This window comes from Leuresthes tenuis, unplaced genomic scaffold, assembly GCF_036924035.1.
Source record: "Leuresthes tenuis unplaced genomic scaffold, fLeuTen1.0.hap1 SCAF_16, whole genome shotgun sequence".
Taxonomy (NCBI): Eukaryota; Metazoa; Chordata; class Actinopteri; order Atheriniformes; family Atherinopsidae; genus Leuresthes; species Leuresthes tenuis.
Genome location: NW_027325370.1, coordinates 1,706,904 through 1,729,755, shown reverse-complemented (window position 1 = coordinate 1,729,755; position 22,852 = coordinate 1,706,904). Strand labels below are relative to the sequence as shown.

At 48.6% G+C, this 22,852-nt stretch overlaps 1 protein-coding gene across 3 annotated transcripts in view; it reads left to right on the top strand.

Annotated features, from left to right (window-relative positions):
• The window catches only part of LOC140271758 (extracellular sulfatase Sulf-2-like), a 121,441-nt gene that overhangs the window by 57,418 nt on the left and 41,171 nt on the right, over nucleotides 1-22,852 (top strand). The window contains exon 1 of one of the 3 annotated variants that reach the window (XM_072367053.1): nucleotides 14,403-14,424. The exons of the other annotated variants lie outside the window; for them this stretch is intronic. The gene's annotated coding sequence lies outside the window, so the exon portion shown is untranslated. Of the gene's footprint in view, nucleotides 1-14,402; nucleotides 14,425-22,852 lie in introns of those variants that run through there. 3 annotated transcript variants of the gene reach the window in all.

The window sequence follows — 22,852 nt, the reverse complement described above, 5'->3', positions numbered from 1 at the left end:
ATTTAAAAACCTGTTTAAACCCCTTCCTCTGGTGTAAAGGAGCAGCATAAGCCACACTCTGAAGGTCTTTCATGGGCTCTGTTACCTTCCCTGAGCCTGACAGGCAGTAATCAGGGTGAAGCGGCGCCGCGACACCCAATGAATTCCAGGTAATTAGTGGCAGAGGATATGAGCCCCAAATAGAGCTCTGAGCTAATCTGATGCACAGAGGAGGCGTCAGAACAGAGCATATCACCGGTGTCAGGTCCAAATAAATCACCCGATAAAACTCTGTTATTCAAGAAATCAGCTGCAATATCTAAGATAGATGGATAGATATACCAGTGGGGATTCTCCAGTTACTGTCACCGCTGAGTATTAGAAATACTCAGAGTTTCACGGCGCTGTTGATCAGTGCAGGACTTGATGTTTGAGAGAAAGCTCTTAATTGATTCGTCCTCGGGGCAGTTTGGAGGACAGACTGACAAACGCTGTTATTTCCCCCCGTCGGGCTGTAATTAGTGTCGTTGTGTCCGTTTCCTCGTCCTCTAAAAGCAGACGAGCTGATGGCTGCGATCTGACGAGGAGACGCTGAGGCTCTCAATCTGTGAAAACACGCCTGAAGGTTTCATTTCTGATCTTTAAGACGAGGAAGCATCCGGACCTGACAGGAAACGGGTTCCCTGGACATGTTTCAGCCCATTTTTGTGATAAATCACATCAGTTTGTTAGGGGGGGGCTGAAGGATCGCGGCAGCATCCCAGAGCTCGCTGGTAGAGGCATGAATGCCACCTTTCATGCCTCCCGGGTTCAACCCGGGTTCAAATCCGCCCTCCAGTAGGGGTCCTTAGGCAAGACCCTAACTGTAAGCCGCTTTGGATAAAAGCTTCTGCTAAATGCATCAACACATTTACAATCTCTGTTCATATTCCACATTTAACTGTTTACCGGAGTCGCCTCATGTCCTGTGTTTAGCCTCTTGGGTCCATTGGTTGTCACACCAAGCAGCCATCTTGACCACCCATTGGGTAGGTTCCCTGGACCTCTGGGGTATGGACTCCGCTAGACCTCAGAAAGTCTGCTGTGGTGTCTGGTGTCCAAGCTGCAGATCCATAGATTGTTATTGTCAGAAAAATTATCTCAAAATTAGGCTCAGAGTCGCTGGAAACGATTCACACAAAACATTCATTTCTTGCAAGAAAGAGACAAGTCGGCACAACCTGTCAGGAAGCTGCTCAGAGTTGTCTGGATAACAAAATGGTGCTATAGCTATTTATATAGTTTATGTTTGCTGGCCACATAATGTTATGGGAAAGGGACGTTCAATGTTATGGGAAAAGGCAGTTCTCGCCATTTAATGTTATGGGAAAGGGACGTTCAATGTTATGGGAAAAGGCAGTTCTCGCCATTTAATGTTATGGGAAAGGGACGTTCAATGTTATGGGAAAAGGCATTACTAGCCATTTAATGTTATGGGAAAGGGACGTTCAATGTTATGGGAAAAGGCAGGCCTCGCCATTTAATGTTATGGGAAAGGGACGTTCAATGTTATGGGAAAAGGCATTACTCGCCATTTAATGTTATGGGAAAGGGACGTTCAATGTTATGGGAAAAGGCAGTTCTCGCCATTTAATGTTATGGGAAAGGGACGTTCAATGTTATGGGAAAAGGCAGTTCTCGCCATTTAATGTTATGGGAAAGGGACGTTCAATGTTATGGGAAAAGGCAGTTCTCGCCATTTAATGTTATGGGAAAGGGACGTTCAATGTTATGGGAAAAGGCATTACTCGCCATTTAATGTTATGGGAAAGGGACGTTCAATGTTATGGGAAAAGGCAGTTCTCGCCATTTAATGTTATGGGAAAGGGACGTTCAATGTTATGGGAAAAGGCATTACTCGCCATTTAATGTTATGGGAAAGGGACGTTCAATGTTATGGGAAAAGGCAGTTCTCGCCATTTAATGTTATGGGAAAGGGACGTTCAATGTTATGGGAAAAGGCATTACTCGCCATTTAATGTTATGGGAAAGGGACGTTCAATGTTATGGGAAAAGGCATTACTCGCCATTTAATGTTATGGGAAAGGGACGTTCAATGTTATGGGAAAAGGCAGTTCTCGCCGTTTAATGTTATGGGAAAGGGACGTTCAATGTTATGGGAAAAGGCATTACTCGCCTTTTAATGTTATGGGAAAGGGACGTTCAATGTTATGGGAAAAGGCATTACTCGCCATTTAATGTTATGGGAAAGGGACGTTCAATGTTATGGGAAAAGGCATTACTCGCCATTTAATGTTATGGGAAAGGGACGTTCAATGTTATGGGAAAAGGCAGTTCTCGCCATTTAATGTTATGGGAAAGGGACGTTCAATGTTATGGGAAAAGGCAGTTCTCGCCGTTTAATGTTATGGGAAAGGGACGTTCAATGTTATGGGAAAAGGCATTACTCGCCATTTAATGTTATGGGAAAGGGACGTTCAATGTTATGGGAAAAGGCAGTTCTCGCCATTTAATGTTATGGGAAGGGACGTTCTATGTTATGGGAAAAGGCAGTTCTCGCCATTTAATGTTATGGGAAAGGGACGTTCAATGTTATGGGAAAAGGCAGTTCTCGCCATTTAATGTTATGGGAAGGGACGTTCAATGTTATGGGAAAAGGCATTACTCGCCATTTAATGTTATGGGAAAGGGACGTTCAATGTTATGGGAAAAGGCAGTTCTCGCCATTTAATGTTATGGGAAAGGGACGTTCAATGTTATGGGAAAAGGCAGTTCTCGCCATTTAATGTTATGGGAAAGGGACGTTCAATGTTATGGGAAAAGGCATTACTCGCCATTTAATGTTATGGGAAAGGGACGTTCAATGTTATGGGAAAAGGCAGTTCTCGCCATTTAATGTTATGGGAAAGGGACGTTCAATGTTATGGGAAAAGGCAGTTCTCGCCATTTAATGTTATGGGAAAGGGACGTTCAATGTTATGGGAAAAGGCATTACTCGCCATTTAATGTTATGGGAAAGGGACGTTCAATGTTATGGGAAAAGGCAGTTCTCGCCATTTAATGTTATGGGAAAATGACGTTCAATGTTATGGGAAAAGGCAGTTCTCGCCATTTAATGTTATGGGAAAGGGACGTTCATTGTTATGGGAAAAGGCAGTTCTCGCCATTTAATGTTATGGGAAAGGGACGTTCAATGTTATGGGAAAAGGCAGTTCTCGCCATTTAATGTTATGGGAAAGGGACGTTCAATGTTATGGGAAAAGGCATTACTCGCCATTTAATGTTATGGGAAGGAGTTCAGGCAGTCAAAACACTTTAGCTTTAACATACCCCATACTTTTCTGCATTAATGCTGCCGTCACAGAAGTGGAAATGAGCTTTGCCCCCTGATCCAACCCCATACCATCACAGAGCCTGGCTGCAGGGACTGGCTGCTGACAGCAGGCTGGATGCTGCTTTTGCTCTTTGCTCCATTTCTTCCACCAAAGATGTGGAATACTGATGGGTCTGACCACAGCACACGTTTCCACCGTGTGACGGTCCATCCTTTGGAAGAGGAACCAATGTAATCGTTGTCTTTAATTTCCTGTGCTTTTAACCGTCTCTTCCTGACTCTGACCATCTGCTGTCTGCCTGTTCGTCTGTTTCATTTTCACTTTCATTTCCTTCTCCATGTCTGCTTTGTTCCTCTGCATCTGCCTAACGACCGTTTGATTGCAAACCTGTCAGTTTTTATTATTTTGCACCACATGTTAGCGAGCATAATAACCTGGATCCCATCAAACAAGTGAACAGTTCAGACACTAACATATGCAAACATTCAAATGTTTAAAAAAAAACAGGAAGCAGCTGCAGAGATTCACTGAAACATGTTAAAACATGAACATAAACCCAGAATCTGAGGCAGAAACAGAGTTTTTTATCAGTTCTCAGCAGCTTTAAAGTGAATCTCTGGTCTGAGCTCCTTTATTCTCCAACACAGCCTGAACCCTCTGAGACAAGCTTTCTGTCATTTCTTTAAGGAGTCTTCAGGAATAGTTCTCCAGGCTTCTTGAAGGACATCCCAAAGCTCTTCTTTGGATGTGGGCTGCCTTTTGTTCCGTTCTCTGTCAGATGATCCCACACTGCTTCAATAATGTTGAGGTCCGGGCTCTGGGGAGGATTCATCCCTCCATAAGACCTGTTGCCACTGATTTTCAGTCCACTTCTTGTGTCCTTTGGCACAGCTCAGCCTTTTCTCCCTGTTTCCCTTCCTTAAGAACGGCTTCTTGACAGCCACCCTTCCATGGAGACCATTTCTGATGAGGCTTGGGCCAACAGTAGATGGATCAGCTGAAGGTCCAGATGCATCTCTCAGGTCCTGTCAGGTCACAGCTGGATTTTTTCCTCTTTCTTAAGGACATCACTTTCAGATCCTGTTCATCTGCTGGAGATAGTTTTTTAGGCCTGACACTTCTTCTTTTGTCCTCCACTTGTCCAGTTTCCTCAAATGTTTTAAGGACACACTGCACACCATGCTGAGATATGCCAAGTTTTCAGCTAATAGCTCTTTGGGAATCACCTTGTTGCTGCAGAAATCCTATTTTCTGTCTGTCAAACTGTGTTTTCTTTGCTGTTTTTCATAGATGCAGCTAAAGAAATGGGAACAAATGATGTGTCTTTGTGACAAAGTGCCTAAAGATCCAGTTTAAAATGGCTTCTTTGCTAAGTTGTCTGTTCTGTGTCGACACAACACTGGTTCATCCCTTGAGTTAGGAGCCTTTTTTCTGCCTGAAGGGTTCAAAGGTCAGAGTTAAGTGGCTGAACAAAGAAAAAACACTGAAAATGTTCAGGAACAAGGACTGAAAATGAGGGAAAAAGCAGAAAATGTCCAAAGAAAAACTGTTAAAGAGCTTCAGAAAGCTGCAGAACTATTGATCAGGACACTTTAAAGGTTACAGAAAGCTGCAGAACTGTTGATCAGGACACTTTAAAGGTTTCAGAAAGCTGCAGAACTGTTGATCAGGACACTTTAAAGGTTTCAGAAAGCTGCAGAACTGTTGATCAGGACACTTTAAAGGTTACAGAAAGCTGCAGAACTATTGATCAGGACACTTTAAAGGTTTCAGAAAGCTGCAGAACTGTTGATCAGGACACTTTAAAGGTTTCAGAAAGCTGCAGAACTATTGATCAGGACACTTTAAAGGTTTCAGAAAGCTGCAGAACTGTTGATCAGGACACTTTAAAGGTTTCAGAAAGCTGCAGAACTGTTGATCAGGACACTTTAAAGGTTTCAGAAAGCTGCAGAACTATTGATCAGGACACTTTAAAGGTTTCAGAAAGCTGCAGAACTGTTGATCAGGACACTTTAAAGGTTACAGAAAGCTGCAGAACTATTGATCAGGACACTTTAAAGGTTTCAGAAAGCTGCAGAACTATTGATCAGGACACTTTAAAGGTTTCAGAAAGCTGCAGAACTGTTGATCAGGACACTTTAAAGGTTTCAGAAAGCTGCAGAACTATTGATCAGGACACTTTAAAGGTTTCAGAAAGCTGCAGAACTGTTGATCAGGACACTTTAAAGGTTACAGAAAGTCTGGAAGAAATGATGGTCTTTGATGAAGTTTCACAGTAAAATCTTAATGCATCTTATCTCTGGATAAGGACTCTGGATCAGGACTCTGGGTCAGGACTCAGAGTCAGGACTGTCTGTGGTTCAGCTGCAGAAACTGTGGCTCATATTTCTGGATCAGCTCTCTCCGGATCTTCTTGTTTGGGCTCATTATCCCGCCTCCTTCCCCACAAAGGATGGAGCCCGTCTCTGCTGGATGGCTTCCTTCCTGGTCAGGAGAAACGCTTGGCTTCGGCCCGCCGTGCTCTCTGCTGTTGGCCTCTTGGCCCGTGAACTGGAGCCTCTGCTGATGGACTCCTGTGTTCTGTTTGAGCTGCTTTTCTGTCAGAGTAGCATCAAGTCTGTGGGACTTTACCTGAAACTCTGGCAGAAGATGTCATGATTCTGTGTGTGGGTGGGCAGGTGTGGGGTTTGGGTTCTGATGGGTTCTGATGGGTTCTGATGGGTTCTGATGGGTTCTGTTGGGTTCTGATGGGTTCTGATGGGTTCTGTTGCTCACTTCCTTTTCGAGGTGTTTGTTTCTCCCTGAATGATTTCTGCAGAGGCCAGAACTCGGTTCAGATGTGTCACAGTCATTCACCATAATGACTCTAAATAACGGTTTTCAGTTCCTCTGGGATCCGATGAGAGCTTTTAGACTCTCTCACGTGCACGCGCACGTGCACGCACACACACACTCAGACTCACAGTGATGACAGTCCTCACACTGTGAGTCTGAGTGTGTGCACGGTGTCAGAGGTGAGTGTTTAACATGATTACAGCTTTCTAATGGAGGCGGTAATTACCTCCAGGCTCAGCTCACCTCCACACTCACATGCACACTCACATGCACACTCACATGCACACTCACGTGCACACACACACACACAGTCTTTGTGTTCCCTTCGTCCCTTTAAAGCAGCTTTTTGGGGGTTTTTTCCTCACTAAACAGGACTTTTGTGTAAATCCAGTCAAGGTTGATGAGGATTTTTGACCTTTTTCATTCATATTTATCTTTTTCAACAACATTTTAAATCGCAGAACACCGTGGACATGAAAATAGCAGCAATAGGAGCTTTTTATTCCAGCTTTATTCCTGCTTCTCATCAGGTTCAAAGTGCTGATCCTCCGTCAGCTGAAATATCACAGAATATTCCAGCAGAATGACCCAGAAGGCCCGCCTTCTCCTCCTGTAAATGATCCAAACCCGGTTCGATGTTAACAAGCCTTTCTTTATCTTGTTCTTTCGTGTTATTTTGCATTAAAACCAGAACACGACGCCGGCCGTTTCCACTCGTAAAACACTTCGGTTGGACCTGCAGGAAGCTGTCGTCACAGAACCGGCGGCGCCGGGTCCGACGCCTTCAGGAGAATTCGTTTCATCACTCAGAGACAACCTTCTCTGCATCAGTCTTTCCTTCTTTACCTCTTTTCTGTCTCATTTTGTCTCATTTTGGTTAAACACACTCAACTGGAGCTGCACTCCAGCTCTTCCTCGTGTCTTTAGCTGTGAAATATAATCGTTTTTCGAGCTTTTCTGTGACATGGAGCCATGTTTTCTGGCCGCTGAGGTCCTTTTCAGGTGATTAAAGCGTTCAGTCGTGTTTACCGGCTGCAGCCCTTCCTGGTCATTGAATTCTTTGGGTTTTCTTGGCGGTCAGCAGCCATCTTGGTCATCTGTCTGGTGTCTCGGGTCGGTCTCCTTTCTCATGGAGCCTTTCATTTGGAGCAGGTGGAGCTGTGATGATCAGAGCTTCTTCCTGCTTTCAGATGAATGAATGAATCCAGACGTTGGAGCTACACATTTCTTCTTCTGCTGCCACTCGTTCTTCTTCTTTGGTGTTTGAACGTAAAGTAACCAGAACTGATCCGTTACTGATGCAAAGTTTTGATTCTGTTGCATTTTGGCATCTGCAAACTGAGAAACTGATAAATGTAGATCTGTTTGATTTTTAAAAGCTTGTTGTTGGGGTTCGGCTGGAAACTAAAGGCCAGAACTGTGTCAGCGTGTGTTCCTGAACGCATCGTGGTGCGTCCTGCAAACATGAGGGTGAGGTTCAGAGAGCTGATAATGGGGATAATGCTCGGTGTGCAGATGGAGGGAGCATTAAAGAGATGAGTGGAGGTGTAAATGAGCCAGTGGGCGGAGCCTGAATATGGAAGATGGATGAGAGGAAAAGGAAATGAGGTCTTTTATTCAGACGATGCTTCTGTCTTCATGTTCTATTCATGTTAAGGTGTGTGTGTGCATCGCAGTGTCTCTTAAAGGGATATTCCACCCTAAAACAGGGGCAGTTTTTTACATTTTTCTATTGTTAAAATCAAATCTTTGATTCCAGAATTAATACAATCCAGGCTTCAGATCCAGAAGGTTCTGGAGAAGCAGGAAGTAAACAGAACAAACAGGACTGCAGACAAAGTAACAGCCAGGATCTGACGGGGCGTCAGCAGCATTTATTCTGCGGGGAGCAGGTGAGTGTAGAGCGGGGGGCCGAGGACAAGTGGGAATAATGACCAGGAACAAGAATCTCAGCACTGAATACGGGATGAGCTCAAAGAAAACCTGAATATTTCCTCCCTTCATGGCCACTAAAGAGGGTCCATAAAGCGATAATGTGGCTCCAGCTTGAAGAGTTTTCAGCATGCAGAAAAAGCCACAACATGGCAAGTAGAAAACTTCTGATCGGCGTTATTTTACTGCCTGTTGGACCGACTGAAGACCTCCATCACCTGGAGAATGCTGCAGAGCAGCCATGCAGCCGCCCTGGTAGGACTGTCCACCAGGACTGACAGCAAAGCAGGTAAGTTGGAGGACGATTTAAAACGATGGTGAAGCATTCATCCGTCTGGCCTCCACCGTTCTCTACCAACCTTCAACCGGCTTCCTCCGGCCTCCACCGGTGTCTACCGGCCTCTACCAACCTCCACTGGCCTCCACTGGTCTCCACCGGTCTCTACCAACCTCCACTGGTCTCCACCGACCTCCACCAGCTTCCACCGGCCTCCACCGGTCTCTACCGGTCTCTACCAACCTCCACCGACCTCCACCAGCTTCCACCGACCTCCACCAGCTTCCACCGGCCTCCAACGGTCTCTACCGGTCTCCACCGGTCTCTACCAACCTCCACCGGCCTCCACCGGCTTCCACCAGCTTCCACCGGCCTCCAACGGTCTCCACCGGCCTCCAACGGTCTCTACCGGCCTCCACCGGCCTCCAACGGTCTCTACTGGCCTCCACCGGTCTCTACCGGTCTCTACCAACCTCCACTGGCCTCCACTGGTCTCCACCGACCACCGGCTTCCACCGGCCTCCAACGGTCTCTACCGGTCTCCACCGGTCTCTACCAACCTCCACCGGCTTCCACCGGCTTCCACCGGCTTCCACCGGCCTCCAACGGTCTCTACCGGCCTCCACCGGTCTCTACCGGTCTCTACCAACCTCCACTGGTCTCCACCGACCTCCACCAGCTTCCACCGGCCTCCAACGGTCTCCACCGGCTTCCACCGGCCTCCAACGGTCTCCACCGGCCTCCAACGGTCTCTATCGGCCTCCACCGGCCTCCAACGGTCTCTATCGGCCTCCACCGGTCTCTACCGGCCTCCACCGGTCTCTACCGGATCAGCTCTCTCCGGATCTTCTTGTTTGGGCTCATTATCCCGCCTCCTTCCCCACAAAGGATGGAGCCCGTCTCTGCTGGATGGCTTCCTTCCTGGTCAGGAGAAACGCTTGGCTTCGGCCCGCCGTGCTCTCTGCTGTTGGCCTCTTGGCCCGTGAACTGGAGCCTCTGCTGATGGACTCCTGTGTTCTGTTTGAGCTGCTTTTCTGTCAGAGTAGCATCAAGTCTCTGGGACTTTACCTGAAACTCTGGCAGAAGATGTCATGATTCTGTGTGTGGGTGGGCAGGTTTGGGTTCTGTTGGGTTCTGATGGGTTCTGATGGGTTCTGATGGGTTCTGTTGGGTTCTGATGGGTTCTGATGGGTTCTGATGGGTTCTGTTGCTCACTTCCTTTTCGAGGTGTTTGTTTCTCCCTGAATGATTTCTGCAGAGGCCAGAACTCGGTTCAGATGTGTCACAGTCATTCACCATAATGACACTAAATAACGGTTTTCAGTTCCTCTGGGATCCGATGAGAGCTTTTAGACTCTCTCACGTGCACACGCACGTGCACGCACACACACACTCACACTCACAGTGATGACAGTCCTCACACTGTGAGTCTGAGTGTGTGCACGGTGTCAGAGGTGAGTGTTTAACATGATTACAGCTTTCTAATGGAGGCGGTAATTACCTCCAGGCTCAGCTCACCTCCACACTCACATGCACACTCACATGCACACTCACGTGCACACACACACACACACAGTCTTTGTGTTCCCTTCGTCCCTTTAAAGCAGCTTTTTGGGGTTTTTTTTCCTCACTAAACAGGACTTTTGTGTAAATCCAGTCAAGGTTGATGAGGATTTTTGACCTTTTTCATTCATATTTATCTTTTTCAACAACATTTTAAATCGCAGAACACCGTGGACATGAAAATAGCTGCAATAGGAGCTTTTTATTCCAGCTTTATTCCTGCTTCTCATCAGGTTCAAAGTGCTGAACCTCCGTCAGCTGAAATATCACAGAATATTCCAGCAGAATGACCCAGAAGCCCCGCCTTCTCCTCCTGAAAATGATCCAAACCCGGTTCGATGTTAACAAGCCTTTCTTTATCTTGTTCTTTCGTGTTATTTTGCATTAAAACCAGAACACGACGCAGGCCGTTTCCACTCGTAAAACACTTCGGTTGGACCTGCAGGAAGCTGTCGTCACAGAACCGGCGGCGCCGGGTCCGACGCCTTCAGGAGAATTCGTTTCATCACTCAGAGACAACCTTCTCTGCATCAGTCTTTCCTTCTTTACCTCTTTCTTTCTGTCTCATTTTGGTTAAACACACTCAACTGGAGCTGCACTCCAGCACTTCCTCGTGTCTTTAGCTGTGAAATATAATCGTTTTTCGGGCTTTTCTGTGACATGGAGCCACGTTTTCTGGCCGCTGAGGTCCTTTTCAGGTGATTAAAGCGTTCAGTCGTGTTTACCGGCTGCAGCCCTTCCTGGTCATTGAATTCTTTGGGTTTTCTTGGCGGTCAGCAGCCATCTTGGAGCAGTCTGGTGTCTCGGGTCGGTCTCCTTTCTCATGGAGCCTTTCATTCGGAGCAGGTGGAGCTGTGATGATCAGAGCTTCTTCCTGCTTTCAGATGAATGAATGAATCCAGACGTTGGAGCTACACATTTCTTCTTCTGCTGCCACTCATTCTTCTTCTTTGGTGTTTGAACGTAAAGTAACCAGAACTGATCCGTTACTGATGCAAAGTTTTGATTCTGTTGCATTTCGGCATCTGCAAACTGAGAAACTGATAAATGTAGATCTGTTTGATTTTTAAAAGCTTGTTGTTGGGGTTCGGCTGGAAACTAAAGGCCAGAACTGTGTCAGCGTGTGTTCCTGAACGCATCGCGGTGCGTCCTGCAAACATGAGGGTGAGGTTCAGAGAGCTGATAATGGGGATAATGCTCGGTGTGCAGATGGAGGGAGCATTAAAGAGATGAGTGGAGGTGTAAATGAGCCAGTGGGCGGAGCCTGAATATGGAAGATGGATGAGAGAGGAAAAGGAAATGAGGTCTTTTATTCAGACGATGCTTCTGTCTTCATGTTCTATTCATGTTAAGGTGTGTGTGTGCAGCGCAGTGTCTCTTAAAGGGATATTCCACCCTAAAACAGGGGCAGTTTTTTACATTTTTCTATTGTTAAAATCAAATCTTTGATTCCAGAATTAATACAATCCAGGCTTCAGATCCAGAAGGTTCTGGAGAAGCAGGAAGTAAACAGAACAAACAGGACTGCAGACAAAGTAACAGCCAGGATCTGACGGGGCGTCAGCAGCATTTATTCTGCGGGGAGCAGGTGAGTGTAGAGCGGGGGGCCGAGGACAAGTGGGAATAATGACCAGGAACAAGAATCTCAGCACTGAATACGGGATGAGCTCAAAGAAAACCTGAGTCTGAAACCTCTGGATCCTGAGAAATAAAGAAGTGAACACTGGGGCAGCTTCTTGGCTTCTTCTTCTTGGTTATTGCGACACTCCTGCGTTCAAAGTGGAAAAGAAATATTTCCTCCTTTCATGGCCACTAAAGAGGGTCCATAAAGCGATGATGTGGCTCCAGCTTGAAGAGTTTTCAGCATGCAGAAAAAGCCACAACATGGCAAGTAGAAAACTTCTGATCGGCGTTATTTTACTGCCTGTTGGACCGACTGAAGACCTCCATCACCTGGAGAATGCTGCAGAGCAGCCATGCAGCCGCCCTGGTAGGACTGTCCACCAGGACTGACAGCAAAGCAGGTAAGTTGGAGGACGATTTAAAACGATGGTGAAGCATTCATCCGTCTGGCCTCCACCGTTCTCTACCAACCTTCAACCGGCTTCCTCCGGCCTCCACCGGTGTCTACCGGCCTCTACCAACCTCCACTGGCCTCCACTGGTCTCCACCGGTCTCTACCAACCTCCACTGGTCTCCACCGACCTCCACCAGCTTCCACCGGCCTCCACCGGTCTCTACCGGTCTCTACCAACCTCCACCGACCTCCACCAGCTTCCACCGACCTCCACCAGCTTCCACCGGCCTCCAACGGTCTCTACCGGTCTCCACCGGTCTCTACCAACCTCCACCGGCCTCCACCGGCTTCCACCAGCTTCCACCGGCCTCCAACGGTCTCCACCGGCCTCCAACGGTCTCTACCGGCCTCCACCGGCCTCCAACGGTCTCTACTGGCCTCCACCGGTCTCTACCGGTCTCTACCAACCTCCACTGGCCTCCACTGGTCTCCACCGACCTCCACCGGCTTCCACCGGCCTCCAACGGTCTCTACCGGTCTCCACCGGTCTCTACCAACCTCCACCGGCTTCCACCGGCTTCCACCGGCCTCCAACGGTCTCTACCAACCTCCACTGGTCTCCACCGACCTCCACCAGCTTCCACCGGCCTCCAACGGTCTCCACCGGCTTCCACCGGCCTCCAACGGTCTCCACCGGCCTCCAACGGTCTCTATCGGCCTCCACCGGCCTCCAACGGTCTCTATCGGCCTCCACCGGTCTCTACCGGCCTCCACCGGTCTCTACCGGTCTCTACCAACCTCCACTGGTCTCCACCGACCTCCAACGGTCTCCACCGGCCTCCAACGTTCTCTACCGGCCTCCACCGGTCTCTACCGGTCTCTACCAACCTCCACTGGTCTCCACCAGCTTCCACCGGCCTCCAACGGTCTCCACCGGCCTCCAACGGTCTCTACAGGCCTCCAACGGTCTCTACAGGCCTCCAACGGTCTCTACTGGCCTCCACCGGTCTCCACCGACCTCCACCAGCTTCCACCGGCCTCCAACGGTCTCTACCAACCTCCACTGGCCTCCACTGGTCTCCACCGACCTCCACCAGCCTCCACCGGCCTCCACCAACCTCAGAGGTTCTGCAATCAGGAGTCTGGAGCCTGATTTTCAAGCTAAAAATGTTCTCAGTGAGGACGGTTTAGTCCTCGTTCTTTCATGAGTGCTGATGGTGGCGGACAGAAGTCATCCGGATCTCTGGAGATAAGAAACATCAGCGGGCTGGAAGTGAAATGTGCTTTTACATCGTCCTCATCAATAAAGCAGCGGTGAAGTGGCGAGAGCCATCGCTGCTGCTGCTGAATCATTCAGACGTGGACGCCTCAATGAATGAGATCAGCAGCTGAGCCTCCAGCAACATCCCCAGCTGACCATAGATCTGTAAGTTAGGGTGATGATGAACAGCACTAATGATCTGAGCCCTGCAGCTGCGTCACCGCGCGGAACCGAACCGCAGTCCATGGAAAAAGGACAGTCTCTGATGTAAAATCCTGTGTTTTTTCTTCGTTTTTTTCCCGAAATGCTTCGGAAACAATGGAACAAAACTCAGATGTTTCTGGCCTTCATCACACTTCACCTTTTCTCCTGAGCATTAAGGTAAAAACCAGGAGGAAATGAAGGATGAAAGCAGCTCAGCGTGGTCCAACAGAACTTTTCAGAGTGCCATCTGAGAAAGTTTGAGGTAAAGTTTAGCCCCTTCAGACGTGGCAGGAAGTGGAGAAGCCTCCTCCTCTGTCATCCAGGTATATTTCATTCATTGGGACATCCTGAAAGGATGAAATGAAACAAATGAGCCGAGCTGTGACACCTGAAAGGTGGTCGTTATGATTCCTGCTCACAGCTTAACCCGAGAACACAGTCTGTTAATAAGCAAAGACCCTGAAACGTAACCAAACCCTCCTCCTCTGGTAACTTAAACACAGAAGTTAGGAAGCCCTGCGCGAGGATCTGTGTTGAATCTCGGTTGAATCTGTGGGCAGGAGCAGAGGAGGTGATGAGGCGATGGAGACAAAGGGAGGGGAGGGAGCGATGGAGGCAGGGAGAGACAGAAGGGGAGGTAAAAAAGGCTCGAGGAGGAGGAGGAGCGCAGCTGTGGTTCCAACGGCCGAGTCTGCGGTCGTCGAGGGGAGAGAACCGTTACCACGGGGACCGTGTCTGCCGCCACGGCAACGGCTAACAGGAGCTGAGCCGAGAGCAGGAGGTCTGGAGGTTGACGGTTCGGGTCCCAGGAGCAAGGCAGCCATGAGGACGAGGTAGTTAAAGGGAAGACAAAGAGGAACAGCAGAGGAGAGAAGCTGCGAGAGATTTGAGTCGCCTGAGAGGAAGCGAAGGAGTGAAAAGAGGAAGAGAGAAGCGGAAGAGATGCTGTCGCTCGTTACTCTGCAGAGTTTAGGGAGATTTCTGCCGACTCGGAGCTCTTCGATTGATCTGTTCAGCTACAGTAAGAGTTTGTTTCCACCTTTAAAAAATCCTTTGCTTTAATGTGAAACAAGATGAATGTTTGGGCTTTTAGTTGTAGTTTAAATCTGGAGTTTCTCTCATTATTTCTGTCATTAAAAGCCTCCAGTTAAAGTTCTGGTTCTGGTTTAACTGGTTCAGTTAAAGGTCTTTAACCGGAGGGTTCTGGTTTAACTGGTTCAGTTAAAGGTTTTTAACTGGAGGTGGTTCTGGTTTAACTGGTTCAGTTAAAGGTCTTTAACCGGAGGGTTCTGGTTCTGGTTTAACTGGTTCAGTTAAAGGTCTTTAACCGGAGGGTTCTGGTTCTGGTTTAACTGGTTCAGTTAAAGGTCTTTAACCGGAGGGTTCTGGTTTAACTGGTTCAGTTAAAGGTCTTTAACTGGAGGGTTCTGGTTCTGGTTTAACTGGTTCAGTTAAAGGTCTTTAACCGGAGGGTACTGGTTCTGGTTTAACTGCGTCAGTTAAAGGTCTTTAACTGGAGGGTTCTGGTTCTGGTTTAACTGGTTCAGTTAAAGGTCTTTAACTGGAGGGTTCTGGTTCTGGTTTAACTGGTTCAGTTAAAGGTCTTTAACCGGAGGGTTCTGGTTCTGGTTTAACTGGTTCAGTTAAAGGTCTTTAACCGGAGGGTTCTGGTTTAACTGGTTCAGTTAAAGGTCTTTAACCGGAGGGTACTGGTTCTGGTTTAACTGCGTCAGTTAAAGGTCTTTAACCGGAGGGTTCTGGTTCTGGTTTAACTGGTTCAGTTAAAGAACTTTAACCGGAGGGTTCTGGTTGTGGTTTAACTGGTTCAGTTAAAGGTCCTTAACCGGAGGGTTCTGGTTTAACTGGTTCAGTTAAAGGTCTTTAACCGGAGGGTTCTGGTTGTGGTTTAACTGGTTCAGTTAAAGGTCTTTAACCGGAGGGTTCTGGTTCTGGTTTAACTGGTTCAGTTAAAGAACTTTAACTGGAGGGTTCTGGTTGTGGTTTAACTGGTTCAGTTAAAGGTCCTTAACCGGAGGGTTCTGGTTTAACTGGTTCAGTTAAAGGTCTTTAACCGGAGGGTTCTGGTTTAACTGGTTCAGTTAAAGGTCTTTAACCGGAGGGTTCTGGTTTAACTGGTTCAGTTAAAGGTCTTTAACCAGAGGGTTCTGGTTCTGGTTTAACTGGTTCAGTTAAAGGTCTTTAACCGGAGGGTTCTGGTTCTGGTTTAACTGGTTCAGTTAAAGGTCTTTAACTGGAGGGTTCTGGTTCTGGTTTAACTGGTTCAGTTAAAGGTCTTTAACCGGAGGGTTCTGGTTGTGGTTTAACTGGTTCAGTTAAAGGTCTTTAACCGGAGGGTTCTGGTTTAACTGGTTCAGTTAAAGGTCTTTAACCGGAGGGTTCTGGTTCTGGTTTAACTGGTTCAGTTAAAGGTCTTTAACCGGAGGGTTCTGGTTCTGGTTTAACGCAGCCTGGCCGTCTTTGTCCGGCAGATTGAGTCCGACCGATGATGCCTGAAGAGAAGTTTCGCTTGTTTTTGAATTGGTTCTGTGTGAATGAATTGGATTATTCTGACATTAATAAATTGGATTTCATTGGATTCTGATTACAATGAACTGAACTCTTGGCTTGAATTGGACTTTATTATTTAAGTGACTTTTGTTGTAATTTGGCAACATTTAAATAAAACTAAATTGAATTGAATGGGAAAGATTGACACCAGAGCTGCTCATCAATCGTTTGCAGTAATCTGTTTATTGATTGGTCACTGAGGAAAAGGATGGTGTAACTGGGCCTGATTAACACATCTGGTTCTGATCCGACCACAGCGTGGCACCGGATCAGGTCCACACCTGATTTTAAGCCATTAGCTTTGAATCTGCGTTGTTTCTTCTTTGCTTTGCTGTGTTTTTACTTTCAACATCTGGTTTAACCGACGCACAAACAGCTGGCGGTGCGACCCAAAGAAGCCTCAAACTGTAGTTTAAGAACTGAACTGGATGTTTATTCACCATTAAGCACGTCAGAAACCGAGTTTAGACGCAGAAGAAGAGGAGAAGGCTCATAGTTTGTGTTTGAGGCTGGCTGGACTCCCATTGGCTCCTGTGTCCATCAGCTGGACTCAGATTGGCTCCTGTGAGCGTCCATCAGCTGGACTCCCATTGGCTCCTGTGAGCGTCCATCAGCTGGACTCCCATTGGCTCCTGTGAGCGTCCATCAGCTGGACTCCCATTGGCTCCTGTGAGCGTCCATCAGCTGGACTCCCATTGGCTCCTGTGAGCGTCCATCAGCTGGACTCCCATTGGCTCCTGTGAGCGTCCATCAGCTGGACTCCCATTGGCTCCTGTGAGCGTCCATCAGCTGGACTCCCATTGGCTCCTGTGAGCGTCCATCAGCTGGACTCCCATTGGCTCCTGTGAGCGTCCATCAGCTGGACTCCCATTGGCTCCTGTGAGCGTCCATCAGCTGGACTCCCATTGGCTCCTGTGAGCGTCCATTAGCTGGACTCCCATTGGCTCCTGTGAGCGTCCATTAGCTGGACTCCCATTGGCTCCTGTGAGCGTCCATCAGCTGGACTCCCATTGGCTCCTGTGAGCGTCCATCAGCTGGACTCCCATTGGCTCCTGTAAATGTCCATCAGCTGGACTCCCATTGGCTCCTGTGAGCGTCCATCAGCTGGACTCCCATTGGCTCCTGTGAGCGTCCATCAGCTGGACTCCCATTGGCTCCTGTGAGCGTCCATCAGCTGGACTCCCATTGGCTCCTGTTAGCGTCCATCAGCTGGACTCCCATTGGCTCCTGTGAGTGTCCATCAGCTGGACTCCCATTGGCTCCTGTGAGCGTCCATCAGCTGGACTCCCATTGGCTCCTGTGAGCGTCCATCAGCTGGACTCCCATTGGCTCCTGTGAGCGTCCATCAGCTGGACTCCCATTGGCTCCTGTGAGCGTCCATCAGCTGGACTCCCATTGGCTCCTGTGAGCGTCCATCAGCTGGACTCCCATTGGCTCCTGTGAGCGTCCATCAGCTGGACTCCCATTGGCTCCTGTGAGCGTCCATCAGCTGGACTCCCATTGGCTCCTGTGAGCGTCCATCAGCTGGACTCCCATTGGCTCCTGTAAATGTCCATCAGCTGGACTCCCATTGGCTCCTGTGAGCGTCCATCAGCTGGACTCCCATTGGCTCCTGTGAGCGTCCATCAGCTGGACTCCCATTGGCTCCTGTGAGCGTCCATCAGCTGGACTCCCATTGGCTCCTGTTAGCGTCCATCAGCTGGACTCCCATTGGCTCCTGTGAGTGTCCATCAGCTGGACTCCCATTGGCTCCTGTTAGCGTCCATCAGCTGGACTCCCATTGGCTCCTGTGAGCGTCCATCAGCTGGACTCCCATTGGCTCCTGTAAATGTCCATCAGCTGGACTCCCATTGGCTCCTGTGTGTGTCCATTAGCTGGACTCCCATTGGCTCCTGTGTCCATCAGCTGGACTCCCATTGGCTCCTGTGTCCATCAGCTGGACTCCCATTGGCTCCTGTGTGTGTCCATTAGCTGGACTCCCATTGGCTCCTGTGAGCGTCCATCAGCTGGACTCCCATTGGCTCCTGTGAGCGTCCATCAGCTGGACTCCCATTGGCTCCTGTTAGCGTCCATCAGCTGGACTCCCATTGGCTCCTGTGAGCGTCCATCAGCTGGACTCCCATTGGCTCCTGTGAGCGTCCATCAGCTGGACTCCCATTGGCTCCTATGAGCGTCCATCAGCTGGACTCCCATTGGCTCCTGTAAATGTCCATCAGCTGGACTCCCATTGGCTCCTGTGAGCGTCCATCAGCTGGACTCCCATTGGCTCCTATGAGCGTCCATCAGCTGGACTCCCATTGGCTCCTGTGAGCGTCCATCAGCTGGACTCCCATTGGCCTGACACTTCTTCTTTTGTCCTCCACTTGTCCAGTTTCCTCAAATGTTTTAAGGACACACTGCACCCCATGCTGAGATATGCCAAGTTTTCAGCTAATAGCTCTTTGGGAATCACCTTGTTGCTGCAGAAATCCTATTTTCTGTCTGTCAAACTGTGTTTTCTTTGCTGTTTTTCATAGATGCAGCTAAAGAAATGGGAACAAATGATGTGTCTTTGTGACAAAGTGCCTAAAGATCCAGTTTAAAACGGCTTCTTTGCTAAGTTGTCTGTTCTGTGTCGACACAACACTGGTTCATCCCTTGAGTTAGGAGCCTTTTTCCTGTTTTTGGCTGAGCTAAATGGTAAAATGAGGGCCGGATTCTCACGTCTCAGTTTCAGATGAAGCCTTTTGTTCTGAAAGAACAAAAGAACAACAGATTTCATCAAAGCAGCTAAAACTGTATCTGCTGCAGCATTAATTCATTTTGAGCTGACCTGCGACCTTTCACCTCTCCACTGTTTAGCCCCCCCCCCCGCTGGTTTCCCTGCGTGTAAAAACTGATGAATATGAATGAGCTGCATTGCTGCTGTCGCTCTTTATTGACATTCACCACATTTCATTTTGAGTTGCTTGGCAGCCAGCTGCATCATCTGCGGAGCCCCGCCTCCACCTCATGAATATTAATGAGCAGATAGATGTGATCGAAGGAAGAGGGACAGAAAGGGCACATCTTGATGACAGACGACAGAGTTTATGATTCCTGAGGCGTTTGGAGCGTGACCGCACCTGCAGTGCATCATATGTCAGCGCCGTGCACGCCGTGCACACCGTGCACGGCAGCGATATGTGACAGTTTAACTCTAAATGCCTCCGTTCTTCTGGGCCCGGTCTGTCCAGCAGATGTTGACCTTGCAGCAGGGTCCTCCTCCTGTTAGTTAGGCTCATCTTCGAGCTTTTCAGAGCGTCTTTGAGCCACAGGACGGCTTCACACAGACGCTCGATGGAGATCTGAATATATTTGTTGTGTGCAAAGCTGGTTTTCCTCCTGGGAAAAGAGAAGGTTGATTTATGCTGATGCTAATTCTCCATTTGTGCCGTTGAACCTGTGCAGAAGAAGTCAGCAGAGACAGATAAAAGCAACATCCTGGACTTATAACCTGACCTTCATCGCTCTTTGGTGACAGCTACAACCGCTTAAATCCATCCTTTGTGTGGCTTTCTGCAGCTTCCTGTCAGCTCCTCACAGCACAGGGTCTAACTGTAGAATATGTCTCCTTTAACAGGGTGGATGGGGGCAGATTTAAAGGTGCATTTCGAAGCGTGACCCGCTGTAGCCGACTGTGCTGAGGAGCAGGCAGTCCTCTGGCAGCCTGAAGCTGCAGATCTGCTGTTGCAGAAGCAGGAAGCTGCAACAAACCTACATTTCAGGCAGGTTGTTTGGTGACCTTGGCTGTAGGTTTTTAAATAGAATTCAGTTCCCTGCTGTGGGGAAGATGTCCGTCCGGCCACTGAAGTCAGAGTTTGGATGAAATCTCTCCATAAATGCCTTAAATGTCAGTTTGTACGTCAGCAGCAGTAAAATGCTGTAGTTTGAGGGTGAAATGCGGCTCCTCTCCTGCCTGCATTTGTTGTTTTTCTGCATCAGACTTCATATAATCCTGTGTTCTTCTGGAACTTTGTAATATTTCACTGCTCTCAGAAGACAGATCTGAATATAAAATCCAACAAACTCTCAGGACTCAGGAGCCGCAGCTTGGCTCTGTATGTCTATAATTAAAGGATTTAAAACAGCGGCATGTTGAAAAGGCTTTCGCTCCCAGACGGTGAATTAAAAGCTCATAAAGCGAATCGGGACAGATGTAGTCGTGTAATTAATGTCAAAAATAAATGCTCCAGAGTCTATTAACTGTCTGATGACCTCGACAGCTTTATTTTACTGCTGCTGACTCAGAGAAGTGATGCTAATGGGGGTCATTAATCACAGTTATTGGACATTTAACTTGTTCTTCTGTGAAAGTGGCAGCGAGGATGAGCCTGTTAGGATCTGATAGACTCGTCTGATGGGAGAGACGAGCAGCTGCAACCACAGCAGTAAATATGAAATATGGAAATGATGATTAACGAGTGGGAGGGAGCGGTGAATCCATCCCTCAGAGCCTCGGATGCTGAAGGGTTTACCTGCAGGGGCAGTGAAGAAATCCTCAGCCACATCCTGAAGGAGTTTGTTTTCTGCCTTTCACCCAAAGCACCTCAGCTCTCAGCCGGCGGTGGTTTGCGGGGGCCAGGTCATGTGATGCAGCTCTGCATCCCTCCCATTGGTCGGCCACTGGCTGGTGTCGTCCCTTTTTATAAGACACCAGAAGTGGTTCAACACATCTTTGCAGAACACCAAAACTCTCCTGAAATGTGTAAAAGTTCATTTAAAATGAACAATCTTTTAAAAAATAAACAAATGTTTCCATTTAAGGCTGATTGTCAATCAATAACAATACCGATCCTGAACGATACTTTTTTCGATACCTATTTCATAAAATCAATCAAAACAAAAAGGAAATTACATCACACATAACAGCACAAATCTTCAGTTTTATTTGTCAGTATTTTTACAATCCAAGCAGTTTTCTTACAGAAAAAAATGAATAATAAATAATTTTCAGAGCAAACAGGTTCCAGGTCGGTGTCTAACTCCATCCTACAGGTGTTAGCTGTGTGCACGCTGTTAGCTGTGTGTGTGCGCTGTTAGCTGTGTGCACCCTGTTAGCTGTGTGTGCACGCTGTTAGCTGTGTGCACCCTGTTAGCTGTGTGCACGCTGTTAGCTGTGTGCTCGCTGTTAGCTGTGTGTGTGCACGCTGTTAGCTGTGTGCTCGCTGTTAGCTGTGTGTGTGCACGCTGTTAGCTGTGTGCACGCTGTTAGCTGTGTGTGCACGCTGTTAGCTGTGTGCTCGCTGTTAGCTGTGTGTGTGCACGCTGTTAGCTGTGTGTGTGCACGCTGTTAGCTGTGTGCTCGCTGTTAGCTGTGTGTGTGCACGCTGTTAGCTGTGTGTGTGCGCTGTTAGCTGTGTGTGCACCCTGTTAGCTGTGTGCACGCTGTTAGCTGTGTGTGTGCGCTGTTAGCTGTGTGCACCCTGTTAGCTGTGTGCACGCTGTTAGCTGTGTGTGCACGCTGTTAGCTGTGTGCTCGCTGTTAGCTGTGTGTGTGCACGCTGTTAGCTGTGTGCACCCTGTTAGCTGTGTGCACGCTGTTAGCTGTGTGTGTGCATGCTGTTAGCTGTGTGCACGCTGTTAGCTGTGTGTGCACGCTGTTAGCTGTGTGCACCCTGTTAGCTGTGTGCACCCTGTTAGCTGTGTGCACCCTGTTAGCTGTGTGTGTGCACGCTGTTAGCTGTGTGCACCCTGTTAGCTGTGTGCACCCTGTTAGCTGTGTGCACGCTGTTAGCTGTGTGTGTGCACCCTGTTAGCTGTGTGCACGTAGTTAGCTGTGTGCACCCTGTTAGCTGTGTGCACGCTGTTAGCTGTGTGTGTGCACGCTGTTAGCTGTGTGCTCGCTGTTAGCTGTGTGCACGCTGTTAGCTGTGTGTGTGCACGCTGTTAGCTGTGTGCACGCTGTTAGCTGTGTGCTCGCTGTTAGCTGTGTGCACGCTGTTAGCTGTGTGCACGCTGTTAGCTGTGTGCTCGCTGTTAGCTGTGTGCACGCTGTTAGCTGTGTGCACGCTGTTAGCTGTGTGTGTGCACGCTGTTAGCTGTGTGCACCCTGTTAGCTGTGTGCACGCTGTTAGCTGTGTGCACGCTGTTAGCTGTGTGCACGCTGTTAGCTGTGTGCACCCTGTTAGCTGTGTGCACGCTGTTAGCTGTGTGCACCCTGTTAGCTGTGTGCACGCTGTTAGCTGTGTGTGTGCACCCTGTTAGCTGTGTGCACGCTGTTAGCTGTGTGCACCCTGTTAGCTGTGTGCACGCTGTTAGCTGTGTGCACGCTGTTAGCTGTGTGTGTGCACGCTGTTAGCTGTGTGCACGCTGTTAGCTGTGTGCACCCTGTTAGCTGTGTGCACGCTGTTAGCTGTGTGCATGCTGTTAGCTGTGTGTGTGCACGCTGTTAGCTGTGTGTGTGCACGCTGTTAGCTGTGTGCACCCTGTTAGCTGTGTGTGCACGCTGTTAGCTGTGTGCACCCTGTTAGCTGTGTGCACGCTGTTAGCTGTGTGCACGCTGTTAGCTGTGTGTGTGCACGCTGTTAGCTGTGTGCACGCTGTTAGCTGTGTGCACGCTGTTAGCTGTGTGTGTGCGCTGTTAGCTGTGTGCACGCTGTTAGCTGTGTGCACGCTGTTAGCTGTGTGCACCCTGTTAGCTGTGTGCACGCTGTTAGCAGTGTGTGTGCACCCTGTTAGCTGTGTGCACGCTGTTAGCAGTGTGTGTGCACCCTGTTAGCTGTGTGCACCCTGTTAGCTGTGTGCACGCTGTTAGCTGTGTGCACCCTGTTAGCTGTGTGCACGCTGTTAGCTGTGTGCACGCTGTTAGCTGTGTGCTCGCTGTTAGCTGTGTGCACGCTGTTAGCTGTGTGCACGCTGTT